Source organism: Macrobrachium nipponense, chromosome 26 (genome assembly GCF_015104395.2).
Source record: "Macrobrachium nipponense isolate FS-2020 chromosome 26, ASM1510439v2, whole genome shotgun sequence".
NCBI lineage: Eukaryota > Metazoa > Arthropoda > Malacostraca > Decapoda > Palaemonidae > Macrobrachium > Macrobrachium nipponense.
Window position 1 is genome coordinate 67,832,558 of NC_087215.1, and position 23,760 is coordinate 67,856,317.

Here is a 23,760-nt window from a genome sequence, read left to right on the forward strand (position 1 = left end):
GATTCGTTAGTTTTGATGTATGTTCTCTTTTTACTAAAGTCTCTATAGACTATATTTTAGAATATCTTAGTAATGAACTAACTCAGCATGAATTACCTCTACCTATAAGTCACATTATTTCACTCACGAGTTTGTGCATTTGTGATTGTAAGTTTATATTCAATGGTGAATTTTATCAACAAATTTCTGAGTGTCCAACATACTTTTTATCAAGGAAAAAAAGTTTTATTATATAAATGAAAACCGCAAGAAATAACATTATTTGTTATTTATTTAATTTTTCTTGCTGTGTGTTCGGCATATTAGGCTCATATTAATCTAGGACACAGAGAAGTGGAAATAAAACATGGAAAATAAAGTGACCATATATATATATATATATATATATATATATATATAGATAATATATATATATATATATATAAATAATAGAGAAGTGAAATAAAAGATGAAGAAATTTATGACAACACTTTTGGTTCGATACTTCTCTGTAGAGCAACTCATTGCACCTAAGTATAGTAAAGAGACACCAGAAAAGGAACACCGGTTGTCCTTTTTGTGTTAATACAGAAGAGGATATTTTTCATTTTCTTTTATATTGTTTTGCTTACATAGAAGAACGTATTAGATCAATTGGCCTTCAACAACCTTATGAAGAAAAATGAAAATTACATTGCTGAAAATTCCTATGTAAAGAAAATCACAATGAAATAAAAAAAGAGACCTTAAATAAGATGTGGAAACAATTAGAAAAAAGAATTAAAAAGTTTAACAATTAATTAAAAAATAACTCTTACGATTAAGAGGCGCAGTTGTAAAGGCATAGCCTCGACCCATAATCAACCAAGTTCAATACAACAAACTTCGTAGGAAACTCAAAATGAACGAATAGCAAAACTTTGCTTTACACAGATATGTCAAGGAAATGTACTAAGAAAAGGAATTAATTTATCAAAACCAGCATAATGTTTAATAAGAAGAAAAACTTAAACACGTTCACGGGCAAACTTGAACGAGGGAAGGAACCGACTTAAAGATTACTAATAAGATTACTACTACTACTACATCTGTTTACATGTGTGGATGATTGTGAAATTTGTGACATCCCCAGACAGCGTGTCTTTTACAATATTTCACTAAAGTTTTATAGAAAACAACCTGATTGCCGAGGAAACTGTTGTACTTCGTTGTGAAAAGGTAAAGTGTAAAAAAGTTAGCCTAATAAGGTGTTGACGGAACTGGGTCGTAGGTTTAATGGCCGACGCTCTGAGCAGGTTAGGTAGCTAGGTAGTAGTAGTAGGTACCTAGCTACTTACCTTGTAGTATAATCGCTAAATGTCTTTTCTGTTCAGGTCCAAACTTATTTATCAACAGCATTTAATATTCTTATTTTTTGAATTTTATATTCTGGGATAGCCTATGTATGACTGCTCTGTCCAGTCTAGCCAATGGTAAAATACCGAATGGCCACCAGGCAACCGCCTCTACCGTAGCGCGACCACCTTCCCGAAAATCGGAAATGATGGCCTTAATTTGTGACTCAGGAGAAAAAAACTTACTTCAAGAAAAAAGTAGAGGTCTGAAGGTGTTGCTTCAACGGATGCTGGCTCTGGACTAATGTCTATCCTGGGTTACGGGATGCGTTAAATTACTTTTTCAGGAAGGTGGTCGCGCTACGGCAGAGGCCGGCCATTCAGTATTTGGTACCCTATTTTGGCGTACCCACTTTAGCCCACAGGTAATTCAGCCAGCCTAGGCAGCCTGGTCGTCGTCTCTTTTGGCATTCGCCAAGTAGTTATAGATAGTCGTTCAGTCTAGTCAACTGAAAGCATCTAAAAGGAGGGCCACAAGAAACAGTAGACCTTGAACTTAGATTGTTAATAATGGTACGGCCGTGAATTGCGCATGCACGAACCCTTGTTTACTGCCTCAGGCAATTCAGAACAGCATGAACTGCAGAATAATACATTAATTTTCGCCGAAAAACAGATGTTTTCAGGCTTTAACGAGCTGAAAAAAGCCATATATATCTATGAAGACTCAAACTTTCAAAAATTGTATATATGTAGGTCACGAACAATCGAGTCGGCCCTGAAAAGAACTCCGAAGAGGAGATTCAAAGAGGATTATATATAAATATATACACTACCATCGTACCTTTGGTGACTTTCTCGGCCCTTTATTCTGCCCGACATCGGCAGTTGCAAAGGGCCGCCTTTGTACACTTTACCATATTCTTCTAATTCACTTCATTGGGTATTGCAGGTGTCGGAGAAGACGATAAAATTTACCAGCTAGTGAAATGGCAAAATTAAACAAAATTTCAGCACTATTCCATTGAAATTGGGATAGTTTATTTTTTAGCACAAAAAAGTGGGACAAAATTCACGAAAGCAAAACTAAAAGGAGTGGGGGGGGGTTGACATTTTGCTAACTAAAAAAAAGGGGGACATGTTCAAAAAGCGGGACTGTCTGCCTAAAAGCCGAACTCTGGTCACATAATACAGTATTATTAGCAAACTGGTAAACGGATACAGCTAACTGCCGTACCTACAGCAAGTCAAGAGCACAATATGCTGCCACTGACAGAATCTGGCAATCTGCCGTACCCCCACCACACTTGTGTTATTTGTACGGCAGGAAGTCTGAAATTGATGCATGCGCAATTTACTGCCGTACCAATATCTACCGCGATCGGGATACGGCTGCCGTACCAATATCCTGTGCCTACTTTTTAATATAGTATCCTGATTGGGGATGTAGAAGTAAGAGAGGTAGAGGTTGTAAGAGCAAACCATCAGGTATTTGCCAGTCCCTTTCTAGCGATTATTAAGTAACTACATATTCACCTGTTTTCTAAATGATCTGACACCACACTAGAACAAGTAATAGATTTGTTCTGTTTAGTGAGCAATGCCTAGAAAAGGTTCATAGGAAAATGTGTAATGGAGTTAAAACTGGCTGACTAGAAATTTGTAAAGGAAGTCACCTAGGGTTGAAATTTTATTGTACACAAGCAGTGTCCAGATATGGAGAGTTCAGGTTTTCAAGTCCTTTAAAAGAACATTGCCTCAGTTCATTGATACATACACAAGCTTTCCTGTCTGCTGAACATATACCAAGTTCCTCCAAGAAACTCCAAGAGTTGTATGTTTTTGTCTGCAGAACCTAATTCTGTCATTATACATTTGCCCCAGACATGACTGACTTACTCATCACTATACAGTATTGAAGATACTTAGATTGAGAGCTTACTGTTCCCCCTCATGGTTTATTTTTAGTAACAAGCGCAAACCAGAAATGATACTTCAAGTACAGCAGTTAGTCTGTATTAAGAAAAATCATTAGTGAATATCCTAGTGCAACTAGTCAAAGACAACATTGATGAGAGGCCAAAGAAAGTTTTACCAGATATACACATATAGTATGTAGATATTTTATGACCTTTAGCAAATGTACAGGGAACAAAAAATTCCAATGTCAATAGGCCTACTGATGTAGCCTTACATGGTATGCTGTGGTGAAGGATTTCCTGCCTTTTACTGTACTGTACTCCAAATGTAGATAGTGTTTTAAAGAGTAGAAAACTTAATGCAGAGAAAATAAAAGAATAGATTCAACAATAGACTAGCTCAGCTTTCGTATGACAGGCTTAATACAGTAGCATTACTGTATCTATTTCCCACTAAAACAGTTTAAAAAGAAAGATCCATGGACTGTATAATTCCATATTGTATTAAGATTACCATACTAGAATGTTTTTGTTATAATGGAAAAAGATTTCAAGATCAGCAAAAGCAGCATAAAAATTAGGAAGACAATAAAAGTGTGAGGTTACAGTTTTATAACTTTTTGCTGGAGTTTTGTACTGAACCTGCAGGGGTAAGTCACAGCAAAGTTAGGATTCGTATGTTAGACAGATTAGGGAATAATTAAAATTAAATAACAAGAAGGGAACACTTACTTAAAACTAAAAGGGGATTCATCCCAAGTGAAAGTGTAATATAAATTGATGTATGTGGCTGTATGGATAATGTAAAAGGAAAAGATTGCACTATCATACCAGAAGAGTTATACCTACCACAATTTAGACTGCAGTGTGATGAGTTGATGACAAAGAAAGGAAGCAAATGGAGGAAAGAGGCAATTAAAATGATGGAAACCTGGCAACAATAACACAGAAGTCTACAAGCAGTACATTGGATTATGGAAACATTTAAAAAAAATACTTGTAAAGGACAATAGAAATGGTGTGGAAAAGAGGGGGAGAGACAGACATGGCAGTGGAATCAAGATATGCAAAATGCAGTTAAATGCAGGTTGAAAGTCTTCAAACTCTGTCAGAGAAGAAGGATCACATGAGGTCGGCCAAGACACAGGAGGCAAAGTCAGAGAGGAGAGGAATCCAGTTTGGCAAAGCAAAAGGAAGAAAGAAAATATCAGTGCTTAGAGATGGAAAGAAGTTCAAGTTGAAAAGAAAGAATTATGGACTGAACTTCTGCGTGCAGTAAGTCATTAGGGCCATTACTGTCAATAAAATGTTTTGGGTTCTGGCCTTCTGATAGTTAACAAAGACCCTATAGTGTAGCCCACACTAACATATTTTCTAGATATCCTCCAGCTAACAGCAGTCCCACTTACTTCGTAGTCTAAAACTTGAGGATCCGTTTTAGATGTATATAAAAATATTTCTCATCTAAAATGTAGTCAGAATACAGAAATTTACCTGATACATTAAAGAGTGTTAAGTTTAGGTGTTACTGTATCTAAAGAAGTTAAGAGTCACCTGAGAAAATGATAAATAATTCAAGGAATAAAAAGTGATTTTCGGGAAGTGGCTGAATTACCATTACAGTGATTGAGTAGCAGTTTAGAGTGACTTCCTGATTTATGCTTTGAGTATGAGCGGAGTGAAGAAAATATTAATGATGCATTTTCAACAGAGTTACGGGTCCCTAAAAAAAATGGTGGAGATTTTCTAAAAGTGAGAACACAATATTCTGAGACTAGTAGCTAGAGTGAATTTCGAAGATATTACGAATAAAGCAGTTTCTGAGAGCTGTGGTCTCCAGAAGCTGAAGATTTGACAAATTTCAAAAATTAAGAGGGTTTTTACACATGATTAGAAGGTAAGATGAACAGATAGATATGAAAAAGGGGAAATAATAGAAGTAGCAGGATGGATACCAGTAGGAAGTCATTGATAGAGGACCTGAGGTAGTTGAAGGGCTGGACCAGATGGGTATGCAGAAAGTGCACAAGACAGAATGATGATGCTGTGATTAAGTTCATGTGAATATGGAAATATAAGAGGTTATGAATTATAGCATAAGACTATATTGCATGTTGAGGATGCTGTTATGTATATTCAGGCACTTTATTTACACAGCCTTTTTTTGGGGATGTTGTGTTAACCCATAGGTATAACTTTCTAGGAGAAGGCTCTTTCCTTTCTCCTTTTTTGGAGTGTCCAAGGAGCTGCTGACTTAATGATAGGTGCATGTATTCTCATTGGTTTTATATTATAAAATAGATTTTGTCTTTAAGATACTTAATAAACGAAAGAAAATTTTCTCTTTTCATGAAAAAACTGCATTTCCTATGAAGTATATTGTTGGTGCAGTTAGTTACCACAAATTGTAAATGTTAATGTCAGAGTTCTGACTTCTTTCCTATTTTCAGGCATGGCTGCTCCAAGTATCTTGTCTGCTTGTTCGTATGAACAGTTGTCTGAAAAAGGCCTTTGCTCATCAACCACAGTAGAAAAACTGAAGGCTTTAGGTTTTACTCAGCTCACAAAAATCCAGTTGAAAGTGTTACCACGCTTGCTGGCAAAGGAGAACTGTTATATCCATGCTCGAACTGGGTCTGGCAAGACACTTGCATTTTTGGTTCCTACATTGGAAAGGCTAAGAGCTATGAAATTCAAGGACTCCCATGGTGAGTGATGAGGCCGTTTTTGCAATTATATAGTTAGGCTCATTTTTGTAATAATGGCATTTTCTACTGTTTTATGTTAAAAGTATTTATGGTTTAGTATACCGATGTAAAAGTTCACTACTGTATATTTTGTTTGGTGTTAGCTTTTATGGCATAGTTATTGTACAGTACCTTTGAATATTGTATTGTACGTACATTAGTTAGGTTTTTCATTATGATTTTATTTTCCACTTTGAAAAGCACTTCTTTTCTTAGAATGTTTATATTATTTCAGAATTCAGTTTAGGGTACTGTTTATAGTAATACTGAACGTGGAATTCATCATAATTTTTAGTGAGTGTAAAGTAGTTCTTTGTTCTGGGTAGCTGTTTTTACTTATAAGTATGGACAGTACTATGAGTATGTACAATAGTATAATTTTTTGCATATTGCTTAGTACCTCCTGATTAACAAATTATTTTAAGCGGAAAGATTTTGCATTCTTCCCTCCAAGCAGCACCTAATAGTTACTCCAGTTCAGCTTGTGTAGCTGTATAACAAGAAAGATCCTGCCTGTGCTATGTCAGAGTCACAGGATGTTAGTAAAAATACATTCTTCTAGGATGTCAAAATTTATTCAGATTATTCTTCCACTTTTGAATCAAGCAAGTATGTATGTAACTTAAAAGACAAGGGTCATTAAGTCAGTTTTGTTTGCTTTTAGTTTTAACGTTGATGTAAATACTGTCCGTAATATGGCTACAGGGAAGTCCCCCTCTTAGGATTGGTAAGCATTTTTTCTACCATTGTGCCTTCACATGCAAAAGTTCAATCTATAACTCTTCTAACATTGCCCAATTTTTATTTGATCCTATATTAGCTTCAAGCTACTTGGAGCATCAATCCTTTACTTGCCAAGGTCCTTTAGTACATTACAGTTTCAGGTTCCAGGTTCTTGATGATATTCTGATAATTTTATACTTTTTAAAACTAAAATTAACCTTTTTTTTCATACTCATAAGCACATTAATTTGTTTAATAAACACTGACCCTCCTCGTAACCCCTCCAGGTTGTGGCTGGAACAGACTATACAGAATGACTAGTTACTACCACACCACTAAGGTCGTCAGGGGCCTATGTGCATACTTATATATGATCTTATGAGGTATGTCTGGAGATCATAGCTACCACTATTAAAGGCTCATGTTAAGTAGCAGGATTTAGTAGAAAAATTTTGTAGTTTAAAAAATTAGGTACCTATGTATTTATCATTAAACCTTTACAGGTGTTGGAGCTCTTGTAATATCTCCTACAAGAGAACTCGCTCAACAGACTGCTCAGTTAGTGAAGACCTTAGCGGATGCCCATAACCTTTCTTCCTTATCACTTATTGGTGGTAATAAAGATAAAGCACCTTTAGAAAGAGGTAAGACCTAGAAACTGCAGGGGATTCCATTTGATATATGTAGATATATTTTTATATATTTTATTTACTGTCAGTTACCTGTGGTAGGGAAAATAGTTTATTTACATTGCAGTATCCCTAGAGTTAAACTTTGACATCCAACTCAAAGATCTGAAAATATGGCCTTCTAAAGGAAGGTTGATGCAACATCCATTAGTAATCTGTTTTTGCTTGGTTATATGGTCGCTAGATAGCCTAGGCTAGGCTAAATTTCAGTGTGACTCATTTTTTTGCCTTGTGCTTGCAGCAGCTTTTTGCGTGCATTTCACCCCAAAGTCACCTTGCAAATGATAGAAGGCTATACTCATATTTTTAGGTCTCAAAATCTGTTCAAGTTCCTTTTATTTCATGTGTATAACAAGTTTTGAAATTCTAGAGTAATGTAAATGAAGGACTTTGTCGTCTTTTAGATTACAGTATTTCTTAATCTTATAGTAAATTGGAAGAATCCATCAGTTATTAAGCTGAAAAACATGTTTATTTTATTTTAAGCTATACCAACAAGCCAAGTAGTCATGGTTTTGATGCTTAAGCACTTAACCTGTGCATTTTTATTCTTCTGCATCAGGGGCAGTCATTGTAGTAGCAACGCCAGGGTTAGCTTTGTAAAAGTGCTGAAGCCAGGAAAAGGTACTCCCCTTAATGTCAAGAATTTAAAAGTACTCATCCTTGACGAAGCTGATAAGTTACTTCATGACAGCACACACACAGATCAGTTGTGGAAGATTTATTCATTTCTCCCAACAGGTAGTTCTGCTGTACTGATATATTTTTTTTTTTAAAGAATTACAGGTTGATTTTGGTTTCCTTGATATATTGATGCTGATATCAGAAAGGAGTTTGTTTTATTGAGGTTTATGAATAACATTTCTGTTCATTTTCAGATAAATTGCAAAAAATATTAGTAAGTGCTACTGTTTCTGATGATTGTTTAAAGATAGCCAAGGATGTGTTTCAAGAAGAAAGTGATTTTAAGCACATAAGCACTGAGGAAAAATCTTTGCCAACCACTGAGCAAATCAAACAAAGTAAGTAGATATTTTATGTATTTTCTGAGCTGTAAAGGCAGTTTGCTGAAGATAAATTTTTCTAGATGTTTTTGTGTTTTAAGATGTACAAAATAACCTTCCTATTAGAGAATTTCCCAAGTTCTATTGGTATAAGTGGGAAAATGTACACTTTAGAATGCCATTTCCCTGAGTTATAACAAATTTCATTATGACTGTATTTAAGCTGGTGTGGCATAAAATTCTTGAATGATTTGCAGTTTTGTATACATTTATATTTGCTGTCAATATCCAGAGTCATGAATCCACAAAACTGTCTTTTGGTGGTGGATCATCTCGTAGTTACCCATTATTATTTCCCATTTCTCTACGGTTAGACAAATATTGGGTTAGGTTAATTCAGATGTTGCAGTTACTGTTACTACTTTCATGCTTGCTTGTGGTGTTGTACTTGACCTAAGGAATCCACTTCCTGACACTTACCAATCATGTCAAACATCCAATGAGATGTCCACAACTTAAAAATTAGCAGGTAGCTTTTTTTAGTCTTTAAGAGATTACGTATGCCATATTTTGTAGTTCAGAGGGTGCACACCTTTATTTCTTTCTCTACTTTTCTCTGCTGCACAGGAATTAAAAAATCAAGTCAAATTATATCTCAGTTTAGCTAGGGCTGGCCCGAAGTGTTAGATATTTTTTACGTGGCTAGGAACCATTTGGTTAGCTGCTCAGGAATAAAAGGATTTTTATTTGTTTTTATGAATATACATAAATTTGTAGAGTTTAGAATTTATATTACACACAAACCTTCAGTTTACATAGAATTCCTTTTTCCTGATTATACATCTTCAAAGCATTTAATATCTGTGGAGTGAATTGCTACTGATGAATTACAAACATTGAGGAGTTGATTATTGACCCACATACCTTATACTCACGTCGAGTGGTGCTTCCATGGGGTGTTACTGTTCACTTTGTTACTTATGTAGCATTGTAAGAATCACTCAAGGTTGAATCCCCCAGCTACTTTTCTCTCATTATTTTTCTTGAAATTGATATCCTGTACTCTTCTGTTTCAACAATCTCATATTTTAGTAAGAACTATGTTTGTATGAAATGATACGTTTAAATTATTTTTAAACTTAAATGTCTGGGCAACATGATATTTTCTAATACTTTCATATATCCTATACCAGGTTATATATCTGTAGGAGCAAGTGACAGATTATCAATGCTTATCACAGTCCTGAAAACTCTTAGAAAGAAGAAAGTCATAGTATTCTTCAATTCTTGCCATTCTGTCAAGTTCCACAATGAGGTATTGGCACATTTTGATCTTCCTGTTCTGTATTCCATGGTAAGTGGTGCATTTTTCTGCTGAAGTTTTTGCATTTGGGGTTGGGTTAAAATAGTAAGGTGTTAGTCAGAGCAAAGAATGTCAGCCTTGTATCACATTTATTGTAGTATTTTTTATTATATGCTGTAAAGCCATCACACAAAGGTACTCATGGGTAGTTACATTTGTCTCGCCCATGATTTTCAAAATTCATTGGATAATTTTCATTTCAGAAAAAATGTGGACTGTGTTCTTTATTTATTTTACTAAATCATTGTACAGGCAGTCTCCGGTTATCGGCAGGGGTTTCCTTTCCCGGGGGTGTGCCAAGCTATAAGCAAAACTGCCATTAAACAAAACTTGGCAATTTATGGCGCCATAAACAGGCGCACCCTTATGGCACGCCATAAGCACCCTAATAGCGCGCCATAAGAACCCTTATGTTATGGCGCCAATAACCGTAACTCGGCCCATTATGCCACTATAAATCGCCAATTTGTTCATGAAACTTACCTGTCAGATATATATATAGCTGTATTTTATTTTTTCCGAATCCGACAGAAATTTAAACACTTACGACACACGCAGTGGGAGTCAGGTGGTTAAGTACCCAATTCCCGCCGCCGGGCTGGGAGGCGGGTATTGATCAGGAATCATTCCCATTTTCTATTCATAATTTTCTGTCGCCGGTGCTGAAAACACCTGTTTGCAGCACCTCCGTCCAGATTTTGGAAACTTACTAGCTACTTGAGTATCCCTTTTGGTTTTTCTTGGTATCTGAATTGGATCGGTGGCTTGGCACACGTTGACCTTTTGGTTTGATTTGAATTTGTATTGATTTTTCTTTGATCAAGATGTCAGGGTCTAGTTCTGCTAGCGCTAGATTTTGTTCTATGTCCGAAATGTAGAGGTAGGCTTCTGAAAGCTTCAGTAGACCCACATTCTGTTTGTAAAGTTTGCAGGGGGAATGAATGTACGTTTGAAAGTCGTTGTAAGGAGTGTGAAAGATTAACAGTCGGAATGGAAGGCGTATGAAACCTATCTTAAGAAACTTGAGCGGATAGGTTAAGGAGGTCTTCCTCCAGGAGTGTTTCAGGTAGGCAAGATTTAAATTATTCTCCTGCTAACCCTCCTTCTGTAGATTATGCTCCTACCCCTGTAGTGTTGCCTCCGGCCCCTGAGACAGGTGTGCGGTAGAAGGTAATACATTATCGCTAATTCTTGAATCGATTCGTAACTTAGAATCAAAAGTGTTAGCTCTGGAGAGTGCAAAAAGTGAAGAGAAGTGCAGTAAAAGTGCCCCTTGTGTAGTGGAGGGTGCGTCAGATCGGCCTCATTCCGCCTCTAGACCTAGACCTCTGCTTGACTCCCAGATTACGGGGAGAGAGCATGTCGAAAGTCGAAGGAGGGTTACGAGGAACCCCCACCGATCTGGCGTGGCCTTCAGGCAAAGGGTCTTGTTTTTTCTGACGAACCTACCCAGACTGCCAAGGAGCGTGCGCGTGCACGTCTTCTCAAGGAGTGCTTTTCTTCTTCTGAAGCTTCCTCCCCGCGCAAGGGTGGAGCTCTCATACCGCATCACGTCCGCTGAAAGGACGCTCGCGGTTCGGGACGCTTCACGTCCAAAGTTGTTCTCCGGAACTTTGCTCGTCGCCTGATAGTGCGTTTGCTGCTTTTCCTCGCAGAAGAAGCGTAAGGATTATTCGGAGGCGGAGTCTTCCCTAGATGTTTCTTTCGAGCGCCGCAGTCGCTCTAATGGTGCGTGAAGTGGCGGTTCCTGGGAGTAGCAAGAAGGCGTCCCCTCGCCACTCGCCTGCTCACAGGATCAGCCCCTCCCCAGAAAAGGAGGCTTCACCTACAAGCAAGATTCTCCAGTCTCTTCAGCAGCAACTTCGAGATGTTTTTCCTTCGAGAGAGACTGTTCCACGTCGCCGTAAGAAGGATGACAATCTTCCTGTGAAGAGGTCGAGGCGTTCTCCCTCTCCCTCTCCTCGCTCGTCTCTCTCTCCGTTTGAGTCTCCCTCTAGAGTTCGTTCTGCTCCCCAGCAACTTTCTAGAGGAGGCGAGAAATTCGTTTCTCGCTCTCGTGAAAGCGGTTGTTTCCGCTGCTACGAAACTTGTGGAATAAGAAGCGCGTTTCTTTAGATGCCGAGCGCGCTTCTGTGAAAGTCAAACGCGCTTTAGTGGACGCCGAGCGTGACTCGGTGCAAGTTTCGCGAGCGCCAGTGGACGCTCAGCGAGTTTTAGTGGACGCTCGGCGCGCACCAGTGGACGCTCGGCGCGCACCAGTGGACGCTCGGCGCGCACCATGGACGCTCAGCGCGCACCAGTGGACGCCAGGTGTACACCTGCGGCGTTTGAGCGCGCTTCAGTCGGCGCCAGTAGATTGGCTTCGGACGCAAACGCGCGCCTACGGACGTCAGTTTTCCACTTCCGCAAGCACAAGCGGAGGCGGGAACTCTTCCTGTTTCGCCGCTCTTTCTCTTTTGAGAAAGCTCGGGACTCTTCTTTACTTCCTTCGACTTCTCCAGTGTCTGAAAGGAAAATTAGTGACGCTTTCGTCGAAGTGGACGAAGAACAGCAGTTTGGCTCCAGTTTCGACGGACTACAAGGTTTTGACTCGTTTGCTACAGTCAGTCTTTGCAGACACTTTCCAACCTGAAGCTCCACGTACTCCTCCTCTCAGTTTTCGTCTTCCAAAGCTACTAAGATCTCGGGCTTTGTGAGAATGAAGAAGTCGCTTTCTACAAGCAAGCTTTTAGAAAGGTCCATGATTGGATGGAAAAGAGGAAAGCTTCAGGCAAGACTTCTTTCGCTTTACCACCTTCAAGACTCGGTGGCAAAGCTGGTATGTGGTATGAGACAGGAGAAAACGTCGGTCGGAGTTAAGCTTCCAGCCTCAGCTCAAGGTGACTTTGGTAGTATTGTAGACGCCACCAGAAGATCTTTTCTGTCTTCCTCGAAGGTCTCTTGGACACATAGTGAGTTAGACTTTCACCTTAAAGGCCTCTTCAGGACACTAGCGGTCTTTAATTTTCTTGACTGGGTGCCTGGGAGTATTGGATGCCAGGTCCAGGAGTTCTGATTCCATCAGTCTGGGGGAGCTGTCCAGTGTATTGTCTTGCATGGACAAGGCCGTCAGGGATGGTTCTGAGGAATTGGCTGCTCATTTCAGCACGGGACTGCTTAAGAAAAGAGCACTTTTTTGCAATTTTACTGCAAAGTCGGTCTCACCAGCGCAAAAAGCGGATCTTCTTTTCGCTCCTTTCTCAGAACATCTCTTCCCCCAGTCTATGGTAAAGGAACATAGCTGCCCAGTCTCCAGGAGAAAGCAACCCAAGACCTTCTGGCACAGTCTTCTAGGAAGCCTAACTACTTCTTCGTCTTCTGGGTCCTCTGCTTTGAAGAATCGAAGCCCTTTCGATCCGCTTCTTCCTCGAAGCCAGCCCCTCGAGAAGAGGCTCTTTTCAGAGGCAAGACTCCCGCTCCTTCCAAGAGCAAGAAGTGAGAGGGAAGTCCTTCACACCGGTAGGAGCCAGGCTTCTACATTTCGCGAAAGCTTGGGAAGAGAGAGGTGCCGACGCTTGGTCTCTGGACATCGTCAAGAAGGGGTACAGAATTCCTTTCCTGATGTTACCCCCGCTGTCTTCGACACCAAAGGATTTGTCTCCGTCGTATCAGGGAGAAAAGCAGGAAGTGCTTCACGATCTACTAGATCAAATGATCGAGAAGCAGGCAGTGGAACAGGTCTTCGACCGGAGTTCTCCAGGGTTTTACAACCGTCTGTTCCTAGTGCCGAAGCAGTCAGGGGGGTGGCGCCCCGTTCTGGATGTCAGCAGTCTAAATCTCTTCGTTACCAAGCAGAAGTTCAAGATGGAGACACCTCAATCCGTGCTTGCAGCTTTAAGACCGGGATTGGATGTCTCGTTAGACCTTCAGGACGCATACTTTCACGTCCCATCCATCCCCGCATCAGAAGTACTGCGGTTGTGTCCTGAAAGGGAAGATTTTCCAATTCAGGGCACTCTGCGTTCGGTCTCAGCACGGCGCCGATGGTGTTCACCGTTCTTATGAAGAACGTTGCGAGGTGGCTCCATCTTGCGGAAATAAGGATCTCTCTCTACCTAGACGACTGGCTTATTCGAGCCTCATCGCAAGACAGGTGTCTGAAGGACCTTCACACGACTCTGTCGTTAGCGAGGTCCCTGGGACTTCTGGTGAATCTCGAGAAGTCGCATCTGACTCCTTCTCAATCCTTAGTCTATCTGGGGATTCAGATGGACTCAGTGGCTTTTCAGGCTTTTCCGTCCCAGGGGCGACAACTTCAATGCCTGGACAAGTGTCGGCCTTTCTAGGGAAGGAAACATGCTCGTGAGGGAATGGATGAGTCTGCTGGGGACCATTTCCTCACTGGAGAAGTTTGTTTTCTCTGGGAAGGTTGCACCTCCGACCACTTCAGTTCTTCCTCTCAAGCAATTGGTCACGCAAACAGGATCTAGAAGAGGTCTTGTTTTTGACGGAAGAAGTGAAAAAACAAAAAGCACCTCAAATGTGGTTGGATCCAAAGAAGCTTGCGGAAGGACTTTTCGCTCAAGCTTCGGAACCCCGACCTAGTGTTGTTCTCCGACGCGTCCTCCACGGGTTTGGGGAGCAACACTGGGAGGAGAGAAGTGTCAGGCACCTGGAGAGGGGAACAGGTGTCCTGGCACATCAATCTAAAAGAACTTTCAGCGGTTTACCTGCTCTAAGGTTCTTCGAGGAGTAAGTTCTCCAGCAAAGTGGTTCAGATAAACTCGGACAACACCACAGCCTTGGCATACCTCAGGAAACAGGGGGGAACTCACTCTCCTTCTCTGTTCGTCATCGCGAGGAATATCCTGATTTGGGCGAAGTCGCAAACGTCACGATTCTGACAAGATTTGTGTCAGGCGTGGAAAACGTGCGAGCGGACCTTCTCAGTCGGCAAGGACAGCTTCTGCCGACGGAATGGACCCTTCATCAGGAAGTATGCCAGGCGCTATGGAAGCTGTGGGGACGTCCTCATGTGGACGTTTTCGCAACTTCCCGAACGAAGAGACTTCCGCTGTATTGCTCCCCAGTTCTGGACCCGGGAGCAGTGGCAGTAGACGCCCTACTGTGGAATTGGTCGGGACTAGACATTTACGCTTTTTCCCCCATTCAAAATCCTCGGGAAGTAATGAGGAAGTTCGCTGCATCAGAAGGAGCGAGAATGACCCTCATCGCCCCCTTCTGGCCAGCGGTCGACTGGTTCACGGAGGTGATGTCCTTCCTAGTAGACTTTCCAAGGACTCTGCCCCTAAGGAAAGATCTACTCAGACAGCCCCACTTCGAGAGGTACCACAAAAACCTCCCCGCGCTCTGAGTCTGACTGCGTTTCAGACTATCAAGAAGTTGGCCAGAGCGAGGGTTTTTCAAGACCTGTGGCAACGGCGATTTGCCACCGCAAGGAGGCCCTCCTCAATCGCAGTTTACCAATCAAAGTGGGCTGTCTTTAGAAGTTGGTGCAGAAGGAAGGGCATTTCCTCCTCAACCTCTGTGAGCCAGATAGCAGATTTCCTTCTTCACCTTAGGAAAGAAGCGAAACTAGCCGTTCCCACGATTAAAGGCTACAGAAGCGTGCTTTCTGTGGTCTTCAGACATAGAGGACTCGACTTAGCGAATGATAGAGACATTCATGATCTTCATTAGATCATTTGAGACTGTGAAAGTTCTCCAACCTAAAGTACCATCGTGGAACTTAGACGTGGTACTGAAGTTTCTCATGTCGAGTCAATTTGAACCGCTCCATTTAGCCTCGCTTAGGAATCTTACTAAGAAGACCATTTTCCTAACCGCTCTGGCGACGGCGAAGAGGGTTAGCGAAATTCAAGTCATAAGCAAGCATATTGGTTCAAGGATCATAGTGCAGTTTTGTTCCTTAAGTCCTACGTTCTTAGCAAGAACGAGAACCCTTCCAACCCTTGGCCGAGGACGTTCGAGATCAAAGGGTTGTCGGAGCTAGTGGGACCTGAAGCTGAGAGAGTCCTGTGTCCTGTCAGGGCTCTCAAGTTTTATTTGCAGAGAACCAGAGCATGCAGAGGTTCTTCGGAGAACTTGTGGTGCTCTGTGAAAAAACCAGATCTTCCGATGTCGAAGAATGCACTGGCGTTCTTCTTAAGAAGTACGGTTAGGAAGCCATGAAAGTGTGTGAAAGTGACATGGGAGCTTCTGAAAGTGAAAGCCCAAACGAGTTGAGGGCTATTGCTACTTCGGTGGCTTTTCACAAAAATATGGCAATCAAAAGATATTTTGGCGCCACTTATTGGCAAGCAATTCGGTGTTCGCTTCACACTACCTGCGGGGAGGTGAAAGCAACATACTTAAAATTTGTTACTCGCGTCGGACCATACGTTGCTGCAGACACTGTTTTTGGGGGCAGGAGGTAGCGCTCATCCTATCCTTTAATGGTTTAGGGAGTTTTTAACTTGTGTTATGGTTGTGGGGTTGACCGCCTGCGGCGGATCTCCCTTCCATTAGCTTAGTCTATGTGGGATACTTTTGGTAGGCTACGCCAGGTGGTTTGGTTTTACTTCGTTTTTTTTTTGCCCCCTCATTTGTATGGTCAATGGTCTAGTCACTCCTGGTCTCCGCCCCTGTTGACAGATCATCTGGAGTGCACCATCTATATGGTCTCTATCACCTCGCTGGCAACTCTAGTACACAGCAGACTTACGCGGCAGTAACCACGAAGTCAGCTATGCTAACAGGTAAGGAATCAAGATACAATTATCTGCATATATATGTTTCCTAAATCTTCTATCTGTCTACTCCCACCACCAAAGGTGGGATTCAGCTTATATATATCTCCTGACAGGTAAGTTTCATGAACAAAAAATGATATTGTAATGATACAATTAAGTTTTGTTCATACTTACCTGGCAGATATATATAAATCAAGTACCCACCCCCCACCTCCCCTCAGGAGTACAGTGGAAAAAAAAATAAAATTATGAATGAAAATGGGAATGATTCCTGATACCCCCGCCTCCCAGCGGCGGGAATGGGTACTAACCACCTGACTCCCACGAAACTGCGTGTGTCGTAGTGTTTAAATTTCTGTCGGATTCGAAAAATACAGCTATATATATATCTGCCAGGTAAGTATGAACAACTTAACTGTATCATTCACAATATCATTTTATGTGCTGGACAAGCCCCATAAATCGGGATCGCCGGTAATCCAGGCCGCCGATAACCGGGGACTGCCTATATAAAATCTGCATTGACTTGGGTTTTTAAACTTCACTTGTATACTGTATCTAATGCAGTCTTACTTTAACAGGGTCAAGAAAAACAAACCAACGAAATAATACTTACTCAAAGTTCTGTGAGCTGAAGAGAGGCATTCTTTTAACAACAGGAATGGCTGATAGAGGTTTTGGGGATATACCGGTGTGTCCAATGGATCATTATTTATGATCCACCTCATAAACCTGAGGTAATTTGGTCTTTTTGTTGTGTACTTAGTATCTTTAATTAAATGTGTTTTGTATTATGCAAACTTATTTTCTCACAAAACTTGCAAATTCTTGCTCTGTTTTCATACTGATATTATTTTAGGATATATTCATCAATTGGCCGGACTGGACGTGGTGATGGGCAAATTGGAGAAGCACTGTTATTCTTAGGCCTGAAGATAAAGAAATTTATCAGCATACTTCATAATATGAACATAAGATAACATAATTGAATTTGGAGGGAGAACTGAATGACATCCAAAATCAGGTAATCAATGAATTATACAGTTATTGTCTTTATGTAGTGTATACTATCTAAACTATCATTACTCTATTTTTCTATCGGGTAGGAGCTGAAGGTATGGAGGGGAGGGAGGATCTTGTTATGGTGAAGGGCTAGATCTTGGTGGAATTAGGATATTTCTGTTACTAGACAGGCAAGCTGGATTGTGACTTCATATTGAGGGTGGTAAGGGAAAAAGGGAACACAACAACCCAGATAAAAATCATAAAAAAATTGCTGTGCCACTAGTTGAAAAGATTTATCCTATTTAAATAAACAGATGAAAGTTTAAGAAACAGTTACAATCACTGAGGTAAAGGGGTACTTACAAAGAAAATTCTTTAAAGATAACCACCAACTGTGGATTTTTTGTTTTTTTTTACATGAACTTTCCTGCCAGAATATATACTTAGCTTCGTCTCTGACGTACGACAGAATTCAAACTCGCGGCAAATGCGACAGGTAGTCAGGTGATCTACCCACCCGCCGCTGGTGGCAGGTGTATGAACCAATCCCCCTTTCCAGTCATAATTTTTCTGTCGGCCGGTGTCGACTACATCTGTTGTCGTACCTCTCGATTTTGAATTATTACTCGTTTTTCGCCCTGGATTGTCTCAACGGACTTTTGGTGAAGTACCTGCTCCTTGGCTTGGCATTTGCGATTTGTGGTCTGGTTTTGGATTATTCTTTTGATTATTCTTGGAATTTCATTATGTCTGATTTGGAAATTAAGAAATCAACTATTTTCAGAGTTTGTTCTGTTACCGATTGTAAGGTGAGGCTACCGAAAGCTGGCGTAAGACCCTCACACAGTATGCATGGGAGTGTAGGGGAATGACTGCTCATTTATTAACCCTTGTAATGATGTGGTAATTTGAATGAAGAAGAATGGAAGGCGCTTTCTTCTTATGTAAGAAAGCTTGAGAAGGACAAGGTTAGGAAAGCTTCATCTAGGAGTTCTAGTAGGTCTCGCGCTAGCGAGTTTTGAAGTTGATAACCCCTGTTGTAGACGTAAGGCGCCTTTTCAGTTTCAGCCCCTGCTTCCTGCACCGACCCGAAGATGCGCCTTCGAGGTGGACACTATGAGAGCCACTATTCGCACATGGAGCTGAAAATTAAAGTCTAGAAGGTAAGAGTGATAGCATTTGTGCAGTGATCCCAGTGCAGTGGATTGTGCGTCTGATCGGCTCCCTAATGCTTCTAGGCCTAGACCTCTTCCAGACTCCCAGACCCAGTGGAGGAAAGGAAAGTCGAAAGCCGCAGGAAGGTTAGGGAAACCCCCACCGTCAGCGTCCCCTCGGTAGCGCCTGATGTTCGATCCCAGGCTACCTTGGATCGCGCCAAGAGAGAAAGTCTTACGGCATGCTTCTCGTCTTCGCCTTCTCCTTCGCCCAAACGTGGTTGGAGCTCCTCGGAAGCTTCTCGGCCGTCGAAGAGAGCCTGGCAGGCTCTTCCGCTCTCCCCTCCAGCCTGAAGTTTTTTTGCGGAAATCCTGGATTGGATGTCAAAAAGAAACCAGGTTTTTCTTTGGGGTTTCGCTCTCCTAGTTAAGGATCGAGCTGCGTCTCCCGTGAAGGACTTTGTTAAGTCTCCTACACGTGTGTTGGCTATTCTGCAGGCGCAGATTACGGCTCTGGCTGACTCCTTGATTGTGAAATGCTGGTCGTAGGAAGGACGTCTCGCTCCCGGTAAAGAAGTCCAGGCGCTCTTCTCCAGGCTTACGCTATTCGTCAGTAACCGCCTCTCTCCAGGAGTGGATCGTAGTACGAGGCGCTCTCCTGCGGACATCGTTTCTCCGTCGGACAAGGGCAGGGCTTCCCGTAGACTGAGCCTCTCCTGACAGGACGCTCGTCTCGAGACAAAGGGGGGAAAATCTCTCCCGCTGGCAGACGCCAGGAGCCTGGTAGGCGTTTTCTCATGTAGCCGCTCTCCCTTCAGGCTTTCGCTCTCTGTGACCAGTACTTTGGTAGACAGGCGCTCTTCTCCTGTCAGCCGCCCTTCGCTTAGCAGCACCAAGAGCCTGGTAGGCGCTCTTCTCCTTCAAGCGCTCTCTCTCCCGATTTCGCTCATCCTCGAGTTAGGCGGCCGGGAATCTGTCAGACGCTTCTCGCCTGGTAGGCGCTCGTCGCCAGAGTTCGCTCTCCTCGCAGCAGGCGCCAAGAGCCTGATAATCGCTTTCCCGCATGACAGGCGCTCTTCGCCAGGCAGCCGCTCTCCTTTAGACAGGCGCCAGGAGCCTGATAGACGCTTTTCGCCTAATAGGCGCTCTTCGCCTAATAGGCACTCTTCGCCTAATAGGCGCTCTTCGCTGATAGGCGCTCTTCGCCTGATAGGCGCTCTTCGCCATATTTTCGCCCCTGCGTTCGTTAGGCGCCAAGAGCCTAGAAGCCGCCCCTCATCCTGACAAAGAAGGAGTTTCAGGCAGAAGCTCAACGGAAGTTATAAACTTCCCCGGTTAGGATGTCAGAGTTCTTCCCAGACATTCTTTCCAAGGATGACTCTCGGCTGAGGACAAGACAGCCTTTCATCGTAAGGATCGTGAAGGATCTTCGTCGGAAGAAGAACAGGATCCCTCGAAGAAGAAATTCCTAAAGATTCCTCCGTTTCTTCATACAAGCGGTTGACGGACCTGTTGCTTCAGGAATTTGGAGACGCCCTTTCCCCTGTCGCCCCGCCCTCGCCTCTTCGTTATTTTCGACTTCGAAACTTCGAAGGTTTCATCCTGTGTCAGGATGAAGCCTGCAATCTCTATGAAGAAGGCGCTTAGAGGTTTTTGGTGAGTGGCTTCTTTCGAAGGAAGAGAAAGGGAAGACGGTGTTTCTCTTTCCCTCCTTCTAAGCTTACTGGGAAACTAGGATTCTGGTATGAATCGGGAGAGAACCCTTGGGCCTCGTTCTTCCATCCTCGGCAGACTCGGACTTCTCTTCACTGGTGATTCCTCTCGACGCTCTGCCCTCATGTCTGCTAAGACGACATGGGTGGGGGATGAATGAGCTTGACCACCTGTTTGAAGGGAATGTTCCGAGTCCTGGAGGTGTTTAACTTCCTAGACTGGTCTTTGGGCGTTTTGGCCAAGAAGACGCAGACCCCGGATTCCATTTCTCCTGAGGATCTTATCAGTGTTCTCACGTGTATGGACAAGGCAGTGAGGGATGGATCGAGTGAAATAGCTTCACTTTTCGAGCGGGAGTGATCAAGAAGAGATCTGTGTACTGTTCGTTCCTGACGAAATCAGTATCGCATGCTCAGAGAGCCTCTCTCCTGTATTCTCAGCTCTCTCCTCAACTCTTCCTAAGAAGATCGTTCAGGATGTTTCTTGTGCCCTTTCAGCTAAGGCTACACAGGACATGCTAGCCCAGTCTACCAGGAAGCCTCACTCTTCTTTCCAAGCTAAAACCAAGAGAGAGACTCCAGTTAGGTTAGGCAGAGCCCTTTCGAGGAGTCCCTCCTGCCAGAGCTTCTTCCTCTAGAGGATCTAGACCCACTAAACGAGGAAGACCTTCTCTAGATCCATCAGAGGAAGAAGTAGGATTCAAGTCCTCCAGACATCAGTGGGTGCCAGACTTCTGAAGTTTGCCGACGTCTGGGCCCAGAAAGGGGCGGACAACTGGTCACTCTCGATTGTCCGCAAAGGCTACCTCATTCCCTTCTTATCAAGACCTCCGTTGACGACGACTCCGAGGGAGTTGGTAGCCAAGTCAAGGAAGGACCCCATCATGAATCAAGCCCTCTCTCTAGCAGTAGATCTTATGCTGGAGAAGGGAGCGATAGAACTAGTGAAAGATCCTCATTCTGCGGGTTTTTACAACAGACTGTTCCTAGTTCCCAAGAGCTCAGGAGGATGGAGACCGGTTTCTGGATGTAAGCGCCCTGAATGTCTTCGTAGAAAAAAGGAAGTTCGCATGGAGACAACTTCTTCAGTGTTGGCGGCTCTTCGTCCAGGGGACTGGATGGTGTCCTAGATCTTTTCAGGACCGCTTACTTCCATGTGCCTACCATCCTTCTTCACGGAAGTTTTCTAAGATTCATGATGGGAGGGAAGATCTTCCAATTCAGGGCCTTGTGCTTCGGCCTTTCGACAGCCCTCAAGTTTTCACGGGTTTAAGGAAGAATGTAGCGCAGTGGCTACTTTGGAGGGAGTGAGGCTGTCTCTCTATCTAGACGATTGGCTGATCAGAGCAAGCTCACAAGAAAGATGTCTGGAGGACCTACAAAAGACACTGACTTTAGCAAGTTCGTTGGGGCTTCTGGTGAACTTCCAGAAGTCACAATTAATCCCCAGTCAAGAGCTGATATATCTGGGGATTCGGATGGTTTCTCCGGATTTTCGGGCATATCCGTCACCAGAGAGGATTGCTCGTTGCCAAGAGAAACTAACGACCTTCCTAGAAGAAAATGCATGCACAGCGAGGGAGTGGATGAGTCTGTTGGGGACACTTTCCTCGCTGGAGCAATTCGTTTCTCTAGAAGGTTGCATCTCAGACCTCTCCAATTCTTCCTTTACCGGAACTGGAGTGTCTCTCTCTAGACCTGGAATTCCTCCTTCAGGATATCAAAAAGGAATCAAGAAGGACCTTCTGTGGTGGACAGATCCTCTCCGATTTGCAGAAGGTCTGTCTCTGTACATGCCAAACCCGAACCAAGTATTGTTTTCCCGACGCGTCGGAGACGGTTGGGGTGCGACCCTAGGGTCAAGAGAAGTGTCAGGCACCTGGGAGGGGAACAGGTGTCCTGGCACATCAACAACAAAGAGTTGATGGCATGTGGTTGGCGTTAAAAGCCTTCGAGCCCCACGTCCGAAATGCTATAGTTCAGGTCAACTCGGACAACACCACAGCCTTGGCTTACATAAGGAAGCAGGGGGGGACACACTCTTTCTCCCTGTACGAAACAGCGAAGGACTTGCTGTTGTGGTCTCAGGCAAGGAAGATCGTTCTCCTCACCAGGTTCGTACAGGGAGAAAGGAATGTCAGAGCCGATCTCCTGAGCAGGAGGAATCAAGTGCTCCCTCGGAGTGGACTCTGCACTCAGAAGTTTGCCAGGACCTGTGGAGGTTATGGGGCGAGACCTCATATCGACCTTTTTGCGACAGCAAAGAACAAGAGAATAGACCTCTACTGCTCCCCGATCTCGGACCCAGGAGCAGTGTCAGTCGATGCTTTCCTCCTAGACTGGCGAGGTCTGGACGTCTATGCTTTTCCTCCATTCAAGATTCTGAGTCAAACACTCAGAAAGTGTTTCGGCCTCGGAAGCGACAAGGATGACGCTGGTAGCTCCATTCTGGCCGGCCCAAGATTGGTTCACAGAGGTACTGGAATGGCTAGTGGACTTTCCAAGAGTTCTTCCACAAAGAGTAGATCTGCTCAGACAACCCCACTTCGACAGGTATCACAGAAACCTCCCCGCGTCTCAATCTGACTGGCTTTCGACTGTCAAAAGTCTTGTCAGAGCGAAGGGTTTTTCAGCTAATGCAGCGAAGGCTATCGCATCAGCTAGAAGGCCCTCTACCCTTAGTGTCTACCAGTCGAAGTGGGACGTCTTTTCGCCGTTGGTGCAGAAACCAGAAGCTTTCCTCTTCCAGTACCTCTGTGACCCAAATCGCATACTTCCTGGTTTTTCTCAGGGAAAAATGTGGTCTTGCAGTTTCGACCATCAAAGGATATCGGAGCATGTTAGCAGCTGTGTTTAGGCACAGGAATTTAGATATCTCCAACAACAAAGATCTACATGATCTGCTAAGATCTTTGAAACTTGCAAGAAACCCTCGTCTCAAATTCCGAGCTGGAACCTGGACGTGGTTCTTCGTTTCCTGAGGTCCTCGAAGTTCGAACCTCCCCGTCATCTTCTTTCAAGGATCTTACGAAGAAGCTCTGTTTCTTTTGGCTTTAGCATCTGCCAAAAGAGTTAGTGAGCTTCATGCTCTAGAAGGAAGGGTAGGTTTCAAAGAGATTCCGTGATTTGTTCCTTCCTTCCTTCTTTTCTACTAAGAACGAGAACCCCTCAAATCCTTGGCCAAGGAGTTTTTGAGGTTCCAGGCTTAGCTCCCCTGGTAGGGGAAGAGCCAGAAAGAACTCTTTGCCCTGTGAGGACTTTAAGATACTACCTCCAGCGGAAGAAGTCTCTTAAGGGCATTAAGGACAGACTTTGGTGCTCTGTTAAGGATCCCAGTAGACCATTGTCTAAAAATGCTTTGTCCTTCTTTATTAGAAGCCTCGTGAAGGAAGCACATTTG

At 43.0% G+C, this 23,760-nt stretch overlaps 1 pseudogene; it reads left to right on the forward strand.

The window, feature by feature from the left end:
• Positions 1 to 1,061: 1,061 nt before the first annotated feature.
• LOC135199707 (uncharacterized) lies at positions 1,062 to 17,207 on the forward strand (annotated as a pseudogene).
• Positions 17,208 to 23,760: the final 6,553 nt, after the last annotated feature.